The sequence below is a fragment of the Vicugna pacos genome, chromosome 5, assembly GCF_048564905.1.
Source record: "Vicugna pacos chromosome 5, VicPac4, whole genome shotgun sequence".
In the NCBI taxonomy this organism is placed as follows: Eukaryota; Metazoa; Chordata; class Mammalia; order Artiodactyla; family Camelidae; genus Vicugna; species Vicugna pacos.
The window spans coordinates 49,450,115-49,463,514 of NC_132991.1; the positions used below are offsets into that span (position 1 = coordinate 49,450,115).

At 39.3% G+C, this 13,400-nt stretch overlaps 1 long non-coding RNA gene across 1 annotated transcript; it reads right to left on the bottom strand.

Moving 5' to 3' along the window:
* Positions 1-10,386: 10,386 nt before the first annotated feature.
* Positions 10,387-13,250, bottom strand: LOC140696622 (uncharacterized). The gene is made up of 2 exons (XR_012073125.1): positions 13,061-13,250; positions 10,387-10,670 (listed from the first exon to the last, which is right to left on the bottom strand). It is a non-coding gene; the product is annotated as an uncharacterized lncRNA (long non-coding RNA).
* Positions 13,251-13,400: the final 150 nt, after the last annotated feature.

Below are 13,400 nucleotides of genomic sequence, written 5' to 3' on the forward strand. Positions count from 1 at the left end.
GGGCATATATCCTGAGAATTTTACTGAATCTCCACATTTATAAGTACTCCTCAATTATGTAGATTCCCCCATTACTTGGAAATTTAAATGCCCCTATTAGACTCTTAATAATAAATGTAGGATTAAGGTTCATTTCTAACCTCTTAACATTCATGCTAATACTAGAATAAATTGCATTCTACATTCCATTCTGTCATTATTGTGATAACATCATGATGTACAACCTGGTGGGAATGCCATTCTTGCTAAGATGCATACGATGTTTTTTCATTAAGTTATCTGACTCATATCACACCTATCTAAATAGCAAAAAATCAAAGTTTCCTAACACATTGTGTTGTAAAGCCTTGGGGAAACAAACACTCTCATCCTTTGTAAACATAAACTGGTACAAACACTTTAGAAGACAATTTGGCAGTATTGATCCGAATGTTAAAAGCATACACCCTTAGGCCAGCAATTCCACTTATGGGAATTCATATTATAGATATACTTGCATATCTGTGAAATGATTTATAATTAGGATATAGATTATACTAGTCAAAAATATAAGCAAACTAAATACACAATGTTGTATGTCCAGTGTATCAACAAAGCTAAATCGGGGGTGGGGAGGGGAGAACTTTTAAGATTCTCATCCCAACTCCAGTAATACTTGCTAGAGACAAATGTCATAATGAAATCCATCAAAACATGCTACCATGTTATTCCCACACACAAATGATACCTGTCATCTTTCCACTGCTGTATTACTATAATTCAGTCAATTTGGTTGCGGATCATGAATGTTGTATTTTTTATCTAATTTAAACATTTACTGAATTTTAATCTAGTAAAGAATAATCCATTCTGAGAAAGAAATTCCCAGTCATATCCCAGATAGCCAAAGAAACTTTGTTTTTTTTTTTCAGTCTTCTCCAAAGCATACTTCTAAATGCAATAGTGATATTTTTATATTTGAAAGTCATGAGTATGTATTCAATTCAACACAATTATTGTTATTGTAAAAGTTTGGGATAAAAAGACAAGCGATAGTTAGGCTTAAAAAAATTCTTTTAAACTATCCAAGGAGAATGATCATAATTGAATTATATGAGTATCTTGTTAATTGGTAAGGCATCTGGGACCCAATAATCTACAACAAACCAAATGATGTATATTTAAAAAGTTATTGACCTCATACATAGATTACAGCATACAGATAAGCCAGCATTCTTTATATAACAACATGTACAAGAAGCTCTTAATACACATATGCCCAGATAAAAAAAATGCCCCATTCTTAGACAACTTACATGGATCATTTTATGTGCCAAAAAAGAAAATAAAGAACAGGAGAGGGAAGGCAGGAAGATGTAAGGGGGAACAGCATATCATGATTTATCAAGATTTGAGATACCATTACTTCATTTTAAATACTGCTAGATAAAATAAAATACCTAGCACTATTACTATTTTTGCTAGCTTCTCATTAAACATCTTTGGTTAGTAACCATGATACTGTTTGTTATTGTTCCCTCTTATGACACGAGATTAGCAGCAGCTACTAATGTTAAGAACTAAAATATCGAATCCTTCTTTGGTTGAGAACATTTGTTTATTGCCTTCCCAGCATTCACTCCTCCCTCTCCCTTCAAACAGTGTTTAGAGTCCCTTTTGGGAAAACTACCCCTTATTGTGTGAGTGGGATTTACCTCACTCCTGATCTCAGTTCTTCGGGCCCAATTGGCCCATGACAAGTAGTGTATCTCCATCACGTTGCCATTCCGATTGGTTTAGAGAGACTGATATACATGTTCACTGCTGTATACTAATTCTATAACTAACAACTTTTTTGTATTCTCTTACTATTTGTAAGATTTCCTTGGATTTTCCAAATATACAATCATATCATCTGCAAATTATAGTAACTGTACTCCATTCATCTGTTTTTTTTCCTAATTATATCAGCTAGTACCTTAGAGTGTTAAATAATTATTAGTGTTAACTTCTAGAACATCCTTGACTTGTTCCTTTTTCTAGTTCATTGTACTCTTGAATGTTATAAAGGGCCCTACTTTTTTCATTTAATAGTTTTTGGCCTGACTCCAACCTTGTCTCGTATAAGATCACAATCTCTGCTTCCATTGTCTTTGCATTTGCCTAATTTACTTTGGCCCATCTTTTTATTTTTACCCTTACTAAACTACTTTGTTTTAGGCATAGCTCTTGAATACAGCAGTGAATTCACTTTGTGATATAAGCAAAACGTACTTTTTTAAAAAAAATAAGTGAGTTTAGCCCACTTATATTCATTTGATTGGACAGATATATTTGGTCTCAAACGTTTTCATATTATTTTTGTAATTGTTTTACATTTTAAAAAATATATCACTAGTTGTCCATTTCCTTTGATTTTTTTCCCTTTATATAATGCCCCAGTCCTCTATTTTTCACATATTTCTACTATTTTCCTACCATAAGCATTGAGTAAGTTAATATTTTCTCTTCCACCCCCTACTTCTTCTCTACCACATACTTTTTAAATTATATTTATTCACTGACTTTTAACTATTAAAGATTAGGAAATCAAAATATTTATGCACAATTTACTTTCTTTCCTCCTGCACCTTATAGCCCTTGTTAGTTTTTCATGTTTACATTGTCAGGCATATAAGATTTACATTTTGTTCTGTTACCCTGATCCACATACTGTTTTATTCTTAGATAAATATATTCATTGCTTCCTGCAAGTCCTCTGGAGCAGTTTCTCAGGTCACCTCTTGTTTAGTCTGTTTGTCATGTGATAGAATCATTAAGTAGATAGAGTTCAAGGGAACAATACACATGCTCAAAACTTTGTTTTATGCTTTTACACTTAGGCAGCAATTAGATAGCATCTTTGACTCATGTCTTTTTTTTTTTCCTTAAAGATTTTCTAGCATTGAATATTGCTATAAAGAAAACTGAAGACAGCCTTGTTTTTTCCTTATTTCTTGAAATTCAGCAACTTTTAGTAGGCTACGTCTGGGTGAGTTTCTCCTTGTACATATTGGATCCTTTCAAGATGTAGTTTCAAGTATTCTTTTATTTGAGGAAAAATTTCCATAATTATATCTTTAAGTATTATTTTATTACTTTTGTTTGTTTTCCTCATACTTCAGTTATGCAATTTGCTCTCTTTTGCTTGCCTTTTATATCTGTCATTACTTTCTAATCCTTTAAAATTTTTCTTCATTTCCATTTCATTTTGCTCACTTCCTCATTACCATCAAAACGTCCCTATCTGTATTTTCAGCAAGACCTATTTGCCCATGTATTCTTACCATTTTGCTTTCATGGGGGTTATTTTTTTTCCACTCTTCCAAGTGCTCTATCAGTTCACATCTCATTTCTTCCTGTTGTGTTAACATCTGTTCCGTGAGCTCTTCTGGCTCTGTTTTATGGTTTTTTCTCATAGAGGAGATTCATTCATTCTGTTCTTAAGAGTCATGGTAAAATGTCTGATCATAATTTTCAGCTGCTCTATGGAAACATTCTTCTGGTAAACGTACTTTATTAACCCTTTGTTTCTTCTTTTCTTTGTGTAGCATCTGTGTTTGGATCCTGTGCACATTTCTTTTTGAATACTTATCTCTTTAGCAGCTGAGCTTTTCCTGTATGACTATTTGCAACAGGTTCATGTGGTAGAAGGAGCAGTGTCAGTCATAGGCTAGCTGAAATGTTTTTACCTTGATTTTGTGTAATTTTGCTTAGCCTTTACTTCTCCGTCACCAATGGACACAAACAGTGGATTTTCACAACGCATTTTGAGACAGACTGCTTCCTGTAAATATAGCTTGTCTCTGTATTTCCTCATTTAGATCCTCTTCCCTTGCTATTCAGAACCAAACAGGTCCCAGATACTATCATGGCCAGCATGTGTACCTTGTCCCTACTGTTATAAGTAAGGGATTTCAACTTTGGAAACAAAGGTGTACTAGTCATCTTTAAGAGACATTCTCTGCTGTCTCTAACATTTACATCCATGGACCCTCTCTCCACTTTTACTAAGTGCATCCCTACATGATCTCCGCTGCTTTGAGTGAACTATTCCACTTGTTTTGTTCCTTAGAATAAAGGAAAATATGGCTTGTGAATTTTTTTCCTGTCTTCCTTCTTTTCTTTTTCCTTTTCCTCCCTCCCTTCCTCTTTCTTTCTTTCTTTCTTTCTTTCTTTCTTTCTTTCTTTCTTTCTTTCTTTCTTTCTTTCTTTCTTTCTTTCTTTTTTCTTTCTTTCTTTCATACTTCTTATTGCTTTTATATGATTTCCAGTGAGAGAAGAGAAAAACAACAACTTCACACTGACATCTTACATGTATTTTGAAGGGAAAAGCATCAAGACTTGATGATTGATTACATATGACAAGTAAGGTTTCTGACTTGAGCAATTAGGTAGAATATGATATCATTCACCAAGATAGGAAACACTACAGGTTTGGTAGAACAAAAATCAATGAGTTCAGTCTTATACATATTAAGCTTGAAATACCTGTGAAACATTAAATGGAGATGTTTAGTAGGAAATTGGAAAACAGTGTCTACAATTCAGAGAATAGGTTTGGACTGGAGGGAATACCTAGAGAAGAGAAGCATCCAGGGCCCTGGATGAAAGCTTAGAGAACCCCAACATTTAGAAATTGGTAGAAGGGGAACTGTGAAGAAATTGAGAGAGGTGAGTCAGAGATATAGAAGGAAAATCATGAGCGTGTGGTTGCCCAGAAATCAAAAGGGAAGATTGAATGTTTCAAGGAAGAAGTAGTGAACTTGTCAAGTGCATCTAAAAGGTCCTGTAACATGTTGATAGAAAGGTGTGCAATGGACTTCACCACATGGAGGTCACTAAGAACAACCTATGTTACTTCATCAGAGCAGTTCTGGTGGACTGCAGGGCTGAAGCCAGATTGACGAGTCCTGTGGAGTGAAGAGGAAGTGAGAAGACGAAGAAATTTTGCCATGAAAGGGAACAGAGAAGCGTACAGTAGCTAGGGAGATTATGATAATCGCAAGGGAGGATTTTCAGAATGCACAACATCAGAAACTGTCTGTATATTGTTGGAAATGACCCCAGGGAACAGGAGTAGTTGGCAACTCAGGTGAAGGAGGGGATAATTCAAGGAGCAAAGTCCTTGAGGTGGCTAGAGCAGCTGGGATCCAGAGCACATGTTGGGTCATTGGCTCTAAGAGGGGGAAACTTACTTGTAGATGGGTGAAAATGGAAAGCATGAAGCTCCTGTTTGATGGTATGTATTTCCTTAACTAAGATTGCAAGATTGTCAGCTGAGAGTTTTGAAGTAGCGTGAGGTAGCAGATTTGAGGATGGAGAAGAAAGCATGAAAGTATTTTTGAGAGGCAAAAAAAAGAAGGCTACCTGGAAGGTGGTATGATGGCTGTGTTGTAGAAAGAGCACTTTTAAGTAGTAAGATTCCAAAGGTCAAGTGAAGCCAATGTGTCACTTTCTCTTTCAATGTTCAGCTGCTCAGAGGCAGGGCAAGAGAAGGTGGGGTAGTTAGGTTCTTACAGGGCTGCAGTTTAGCCCATCAGAGAAAGCAGTACAGGGATCGAAGATACGTTATTGGAGAATTATAGTGGTGAACCCTGGAATTGAAACTGGACAGAAAAGGGACACGAAAAGCAGAAGGACACTAGTGGGTAGTAAGAAAGTGGTGGGGTGGATGGAATCAGTAGCTCGCATGGTGTTGGCTTTGTTGTCAAGGCTTCCTTCCTGCATTTAGGCACATTTTTTTTTTTCTTCTCTTAATCAAGCTCTGCTTAGCTTCCTTTGGCACCTAGACTGAAGTAGACTGAAGTTTGTATTTCACTTCACCATAGGACTAAAATAGTTTTGCTACCTATGTTTGAGGGTGGAGGACTGAAGTCATATGAACATTCAAATTATGTTATGAAACATGCTAAATCATGGGATGAAGGTGGGGGAGGCTTCAAAATTAATTGTGTACGTGTATGTCTGTGTATAATTCTTGTTTTCATTATTTGAGAAAAGAAAAAATATACTCCCCCACTTCTTACACTGAATCAAGTTCTGGGTCCTTCATCAAAAGTGGTCTACTTTTGGAGCAGATTTGTGCCTGACCGTCATCCTGCAGCAACAGGTTTATCAAATACACAGGAGCTAAATGGTTAACAGCAACCAAAATATGACTGGTGATAGCCAGTCCTCAAAAGAATCAATTTCCCAGACAGAAACCTTTAGGAGGATGAATGAATTAACCGAATCATATATATCTGAACTATACAACATAGGGAATATTATATTTAAAGGTAATGTAAATTAAAATAAAATAATTAGAACCAGGTAGCATTAGATGGGGATCTATCTACCTTCTAAGATTTCTTTATATTTTCTATTTGCTTTATTCGCACCTTTAGTTTTCATTAAAAAAAAATCTTCATCTGATTTTTCTTACAATCCTAGAAAGCTCTCTGATATCACATATCATTTTTCACTACATACAATTTTACTGTGTAATTTAAGCAAAATCATATGTAGCTAACTATAAAAGACATGTGCTGGTGTTCTCCTATTAATTTAGAAGTCTTTCTCACTAAAGAACTGGCCAGATCTCTTTGTCAGATGTGGCTATTAAGATAATAATATCTGTTTTGGTCTAGTCTCAAGCTCTTTTCCCGATTCTGCAAATCCTCTCTTCTCTGTTCCACCTAAATTAATCTACATTGGGACTCCACTTCATACATTAGGATATTTATTCTTACTCTCCGTTTATGCACCTTAACATTCACATTAAGCATAGAATTTTTTTGCCATCCATTGATTGTTAAATAGGTGGTGCTTCCTTCCAAAATGTTCCAAAATGTCCTAAAACTTGTTACATAGGAGACAAAAAAGCTTTCTTTTCTAACTGTGAGGCCTGCAATTTTTAATCTTACTCCTGAGAGTTTCATGTTCTACTCAAGACTTTGAGCACAAGAAAAGTGTTTTAAATTCTGTTCTTTTTCAGTGGTAAGAATATCTTCTGGCTCACCATTGTCCTATAGAACTTGCTGTGATGATGGAGATGTTCAATTCTGCATGTCCAGTAGAGCAGCCACAAGCCACATGTGGCCGTTAAGCACTAAAATGTGGCTGGTGCAACTGTGGAACCCAATTTTCAATTGTATTTAATTTTAATTACTATTGATGAAAATTTAAATAGCTACACGTGACTAGTGGCTATTGTATTGATAAATGCAGCACTAAATTGTATTTCATTTTAGAAAGCAATCCTGATTGGTCAGAAAAGAGAGGGTTATTACACTTTCTTCATAATTATATTAAATGTCTTCCCTGGCTGCAGCAATTCAGAGAATCTCCCTTTCTGCTATTTTAAGCCAGTGCTCATTTGGGCTACACTACCATTATGCTGATGCCTACACATTGTTCTGTGGTCAGTATAACCTCTTGGGGTCTGATAATGGATGAGTTCATTGTCCTGTTATTGGGGAAGGCAGAAACGTCTCTTCTGAGTTCTTCAGCTGTGAAGAGAGCAGAACACTGAAGTTTATTTATTTATAAATCAACAAAACCCTCACAATTAGTTTTTCAAGAGACATTTCTTTCCAACTGAAAACAGGGCCTCTGTGAGGGGATCCAAAGCAATCTTTAATATGCATCTGGGTATGTGATGCTTGTCTACAGGACAGAACAAAATGGATGATTACATTATTCTGGGGGAGCTGGGAAGGTGAGATGGTAGGCAGAGGACACCTGGCCAAGAGAGAGGCAGGAAAGCTACCTGGAAAAGTACAACCTGTGATGTAAATGTAATGTAAAGTAACTCAGAACCTGGAACCTTATCTTAGAAGGGAGGCCATATTTAAGTTATTTGTATTTTTGTCTAGTTATTTTCATTTACTTTACTCTTACTGTTTAGTGAAGGTATTTTGGAAATGTCAGTGGTTGTCAGCTCTGCTAAATGGAACCAAAGAAAAGAACTGTGTTTGGGCTAGAATTCTGGGGAGTCGGGTGTGGATAGGTCAGGGGAATCTGAATGAGAACACCAAAGAGTGTCTCAGTGAGACACAAAAGCAAATGAACAGAAAAGTTAGTAGAGTCGTTCATAAGAGTATTGATTGAGAAGGAAGTCTTATTTGAAATTCGTCCCTGGGCTATGAAGCAGCAGGATAGAAAGCACAGAGTGGGTTCCATTTTGCTGATTTTATTCCACAATTTGGAGGGGATACTTCACTTTTAATTTTTCTGCTCCTAAGGGGTTTGTACGCCTAAATAGTCTGCTTTTCCACGTGCCTCATTCTGTGTTTGAGTGTACACGTTTGTGTGTGTTTTATAAAAGTCCAGAGAATGGAGGTATTATCACTTGTAACAGTCACTCTCAGGCATTGGAATCTTTGTCAGTGATCAGCATTCTCCAATATCTGGAGGCAGCAGGGCCCCATGATTCCTCCCACAACCTTACCAACAAGTGAATAGTACAATGAAAATAAGTCTTAATCATAACTCATGCAGATTCTCATCAGTAAGTACAATCCAATCTACCAAAAAGTCCAGCTGGCTCTACCTTTAAAGTGCATGTTAAGTTCAGCCGTTTTCTTACCTTCTGGCCTGAGCCGGCTTTATCACTCACCTGAACAATGGCATAGCCTCCTCCCTGCTTCTGCCCTCACCCTTCTAGAGCTGTTCTTGACACAGCAGCCAGAGTAGCTCTTTTAAAACAAGTAAAATCATTTCACTCCACTGCAGAGATCTGTAATCAGTGCCCATCTCACTCAGAATGAAACCAAAGTCCTCACAATGGCCTGCAGGCCCTACCTGGTCTAACCCCCATTACCTCTCTCTCCTTACACTCCTTTCCATGCTTATTCTGTTCCAGGCAGTCTGGCCTCTTTTCCAGGCATGCTCACTCCCTAGGTTTTGCAGTGACCGGTCTCTCTGACTGAAATGGGAACCTCCCATTCCAGTACATCTGCTTTGCCAACTTCCTCATCCCCTTCTCAGTGAGGCCCAGAATGACCACTTAACTAATATTGCAACTTGGCTACTCACCTCCATGTCTTAGTGAGGTCAACTTTTAAAATTTTCCACATCATTTATGACTTTCTAATACACTGTGTAACTTACTTTATCTGTTAGGTCTACTGTTAATTGTCCGCCTCCCCCTGCTGGAATGTAAACTCTATGAAGGCAGGCTTTATGTTTTGCTCACTCATATCTCAAGCACCTAGAATAATGCCTAACACATAGCAGACACTCAAATATTTATTGGGTTAAATGAATGAAGCAAGTACCAAAAACCACTCTTGCCCCTACAACCCATGACCTCAACAGAATCCCAATTCTCAAGGCTTGTAGGCTCCCTGATAAGCACTCTGAATGAAAGGGTCACTCTGAAGTGGAGATAACTATTCTATGGGCTAGATTAGCAAGTCATCTGAGCAGATCATGACAGTGTCGGGAATGAAGGATATGACATTAAATGGAGTTTGATATTACGTAAGTTACAGGTGTACAATATAGTGACTCACAGTTTCTAAAGGTTATGCTCCATTTGTTTCTCCGATACTCTGTCTTCCACACAGGAGTTCTTGATGGCAATATTCTTGGTAAGAAAAGTTTCAACAATATGTGTGATTTTTATAGAGCATTGTAGAAATTGGGGTGGGGGGAATGTATGCACATGTTCAAAAGCAGCGTCACATCTGACAAACAAGCTGCAGGTAAGTGTAGATCAAGGCCCCTCACCCTAGAAGCACTAGGTAACATTGCATCTTTCCTGCAAGAACTCATTGTTTCAAAGACTTTTGCCTTTTGATTTTCTCACTGTGTTCATTTGACATTATAAAAATGTTAAACTTGTAAAAAAGCAAAAATAAACAAGCAAAAAAATCCCCTACTCTGTAAAGAGTAAATGACAAAGAGAATGCTCATCTTTTTGCTCAACTTTATAACAAAATGAGAAACTCGGATAGGATGCTTCCATAGCTGGGGGAAGAAACTAGTCACAATTTTCTGACTGAGATTTGACTTATTGTTTTTCATTCAAGGAACCAAAATGACATCTTAACGAAGGTAAAATAAGCCATTGTTCATTTTGATAATATGGAATGATTGATCAAAGTAGGTTAATTTAGTAATAATGAAAATATTTTCAAGGCTGAACACTCAATGAACAAATACTAAGCAAATTATGTCTATATCTGTTGCTTGAATAGGACACAGGACAGGACCTCTTCAGCTTCTCTTGGCCTCACGTTTGTCCAGGTCTCTGAGCAGCTTGTCCTGCCTCCACTGCCCCTCAAGTGAATGACCCGGTGCAGGCCTCCTGGAGCAGATTAGCCACAAGTTTAAGCCCCTGGCCAACGGGGTTCAATCACGGAAGCAGAACCACTCAGCGTGTGTTAAGGGATTTATTAAAGAAATTTAGACTTCCACATTTGTGGGGGGAGCTGGTGAAGTAAGAGTCTGAGAAGAAGCTGATGAAAGATCAGAGACCAGTCCTGACACAGGCAAAGGAGTCTGAGCTTGCAAGGAAACCAGAAGTTGGGCACATCCAGCTGCTGCAGAAGGACCAAACAGAAGGCTGGGGTAGAAGTCTTCAGAAGGGGATGGGCTCTTTGTGACTACCACCTCTGTGAGGCTCCATGATGTCTGTTAGCCTGACAGTGGTCACAGTTATTCTGCCAAGGAGAACACAGGCAAGAGAAGAGTGAGAACAAACAAGAACTCTCTTGCATCCAGATACTTGTCTCTTGCCGCATCTAACCAGTGACACTTTCAGAGTTTAATGGCTACTGTTTCACTTTCATTAAAAGGACACTCAAATCTCAGGCAACTTCAGTTTTGTCCATCCAGACAAATACAGATTTGTAAGCTGATAGAAAAGGAGATTCTGGGAAACATAGTTTCCAGCATAACCAAGTTGCCTATAGAACAATCCTGCAGAAGTATCTTACGATGGCTGCAGAGCATGGGGTTTGTTTCTCTTTGCCAAAAAAAATCAGATGACTCAAACTGGAAGCTGGGAGAGTTAACTACCACTAGGGGAAATTTTGACCAATGAGATATAGGAGATGGGAGTCAGCTTCAGATAAATTTCTTCTTTGGTCCTTGCTTTAATAGACTGTTTCTGGGCATGTTTTCTGAGAGCCTGTCCATAGACACATCACATGGCCAAGCAACTGGCTGTGTCTTCCCAGATTCATGAGGCATAGACCAGGTTGGTGACATATCACCAAGTATTTGCTGCCCATTCTTCCCTGTCACATGTCTCTTTTCATCACTCTGGATGTGCTGGGATTGCATCTTTCAGTGAAGCATTGGCATTTCAGCCTCCCTAAGAAATTCCAGCTAAAATCGTACGCATAGAAAAATTACAATGAAAATGAAGTGTGAGAGTTGTATGAAAAGAACTGATGGTGGGGGCTAGGATTCTTGTAAGGCTCAGTTGATTTCCATATGATGAAATTATAGCATTACTAGTGATAGTTTAAGAATATCAGTATCTTCCTTCACTGAAAAAGTCCATAAACAAATCTTTCTGAGACAAATTAAAGCACTGGCTTAGGAAGCAGAGATCCTTTTAGCCAACATATGACTTGTAACCTAAACTCTCAGCAGGAAGACACTTAATAAAAAGATTGCTTTCTGGCAACTTCTGAGCAATAACCCTGCCATTGCTCAAAAAGCAGTGAAAAGCCTGTTATTCATATTTACATATGTATGTCAGGCTGAGTTTTCAAAATATTGTGATACACAGAGTGGAGAAACTACCTTGACATGCAGTGTCCGATCACTTTATTCCACCCATTTCTCCAAATGGATGGATGTAGTGCCATCACATCTTGTTTGATCATTAATCAGTGAGACAGGTAGGAGACTTTCCCCCTGATTTTTAAAGCCTATTTTTAAAATGATAAAACACACAGAGATACTATGCAATAGAGTAAAAGCATGCTAGCAGTCTTAAGATTAAAATGTGAGGTTTCAGTTGTGATAGCTCCTTTCCCCTCCCCAATAGTTTGTGGTTCTCTGCTATTAGCAATTCAGTGAAAATTTTTGATAAGCAGCTGTTTGGGTTAAAGACTCTGTGTGTGCTCTCTTATCCCCTTGTATTTTCTCTTATGTGGAGTTTGGCTTTTTTTTTTTTTTTTTTTTTTGCAGAGAGAGTAGTTTTAGTAGAGTTTCTGTAGATGGAGCCCAGATGGAAGGAGTGGAAAGGTGGTGATGGTAAAGTGAAGGTCAGCACCCCAGTCTTTCCTTTGAAGAGACTTTCTTTACTGGGAAGGAGTTAATATGAAACTGTAATGTGTCGCAGGGTCTATTGTTTTATGACAGGACGATATAAGAACGTTGTTAGGCTGTAAGAAACGAATCCAAAAGGTGAGGTTGGAGATTCAAGAGAAATGGTGTGTGAGAATGAGGGCAAACAAGTTGACTGTGTTTCATAGCAAATCAGGATTTTATCAGCACAGAAAACAGAAATGCCATCACAGTTGCCTTGGTGGGTAGCAATATCTTCAATTTTGGAAGGCACCGCTCCCCCCATCCCCCATTCACCCATCTGGACCCCTAGGGAGCCCCCAAAGCACTGTTTCTGTAGTAGTTCCTGTTACAATCCTTGTTTTGTGGACTTTTTTTCTCATGAAGATGGTGATGACAAATATTTTGAGATACTCCTGACATTTCCTTAGTCATCCATTTACAGAGGAAACGTCTGTGCAGAATTACCCCATCCTTCCCAGCAAATTTGCCTTTAGATTAATCTTCCCTCGGGCATCGGTTGGTGGGGCGGAGGAGAATGGATTGTAGCGAGGTGTTTCTCTGGGCCTGGGAAGTTTCTGCTCCGGAGTGTCAGGGACGGTGGGGGAGCAGGCACACACAGTTTCGTTTGTTTAATGACTAGCCTGAATGCTGGCCTGAGACAGGGGCTGGCAGCGCCTCTGGGAAGGTCTCCGGGCTGCTGTTCCCTTCTCAATCCGCTCTCCCTCGGTGCTCGGAGAGGATGCGCTCCAGGCCTAGAGCGCGGGGACCATTTGGAGTCACCCCCTGCGAATCAGGGCTGGCTCACCTCCGCTGGCTGCAGCTAGGGCAGGCGGGCTCGCTTCTACGGCTCTCAGGCCCGGGGATGCCCGGTCAAGGGCTCTATGGCTGTGATCTCTGGACAACCCCTGTAGGCGTTTCCACCGGGGTCGGGTCGGAGGTGAGCCCAGGCAGCGAGACCCCGCGCGTCGGAGGCTTGGCGTGCCCAGCTCGCGGCTCTCCCCGCTGCGCCGGAAGGTGCCAGGTAGGGTGGGCGCGCAGCGGGAGCGCCCGCTGCCCGCGGCTCCACTCCAGCCGGGCCGGCTAGCGGGAGCTGGGGGGCGGGGAGCCCGGAGCACCGCCCCGCCAGCGCGCCCCGCCCGTGGGAG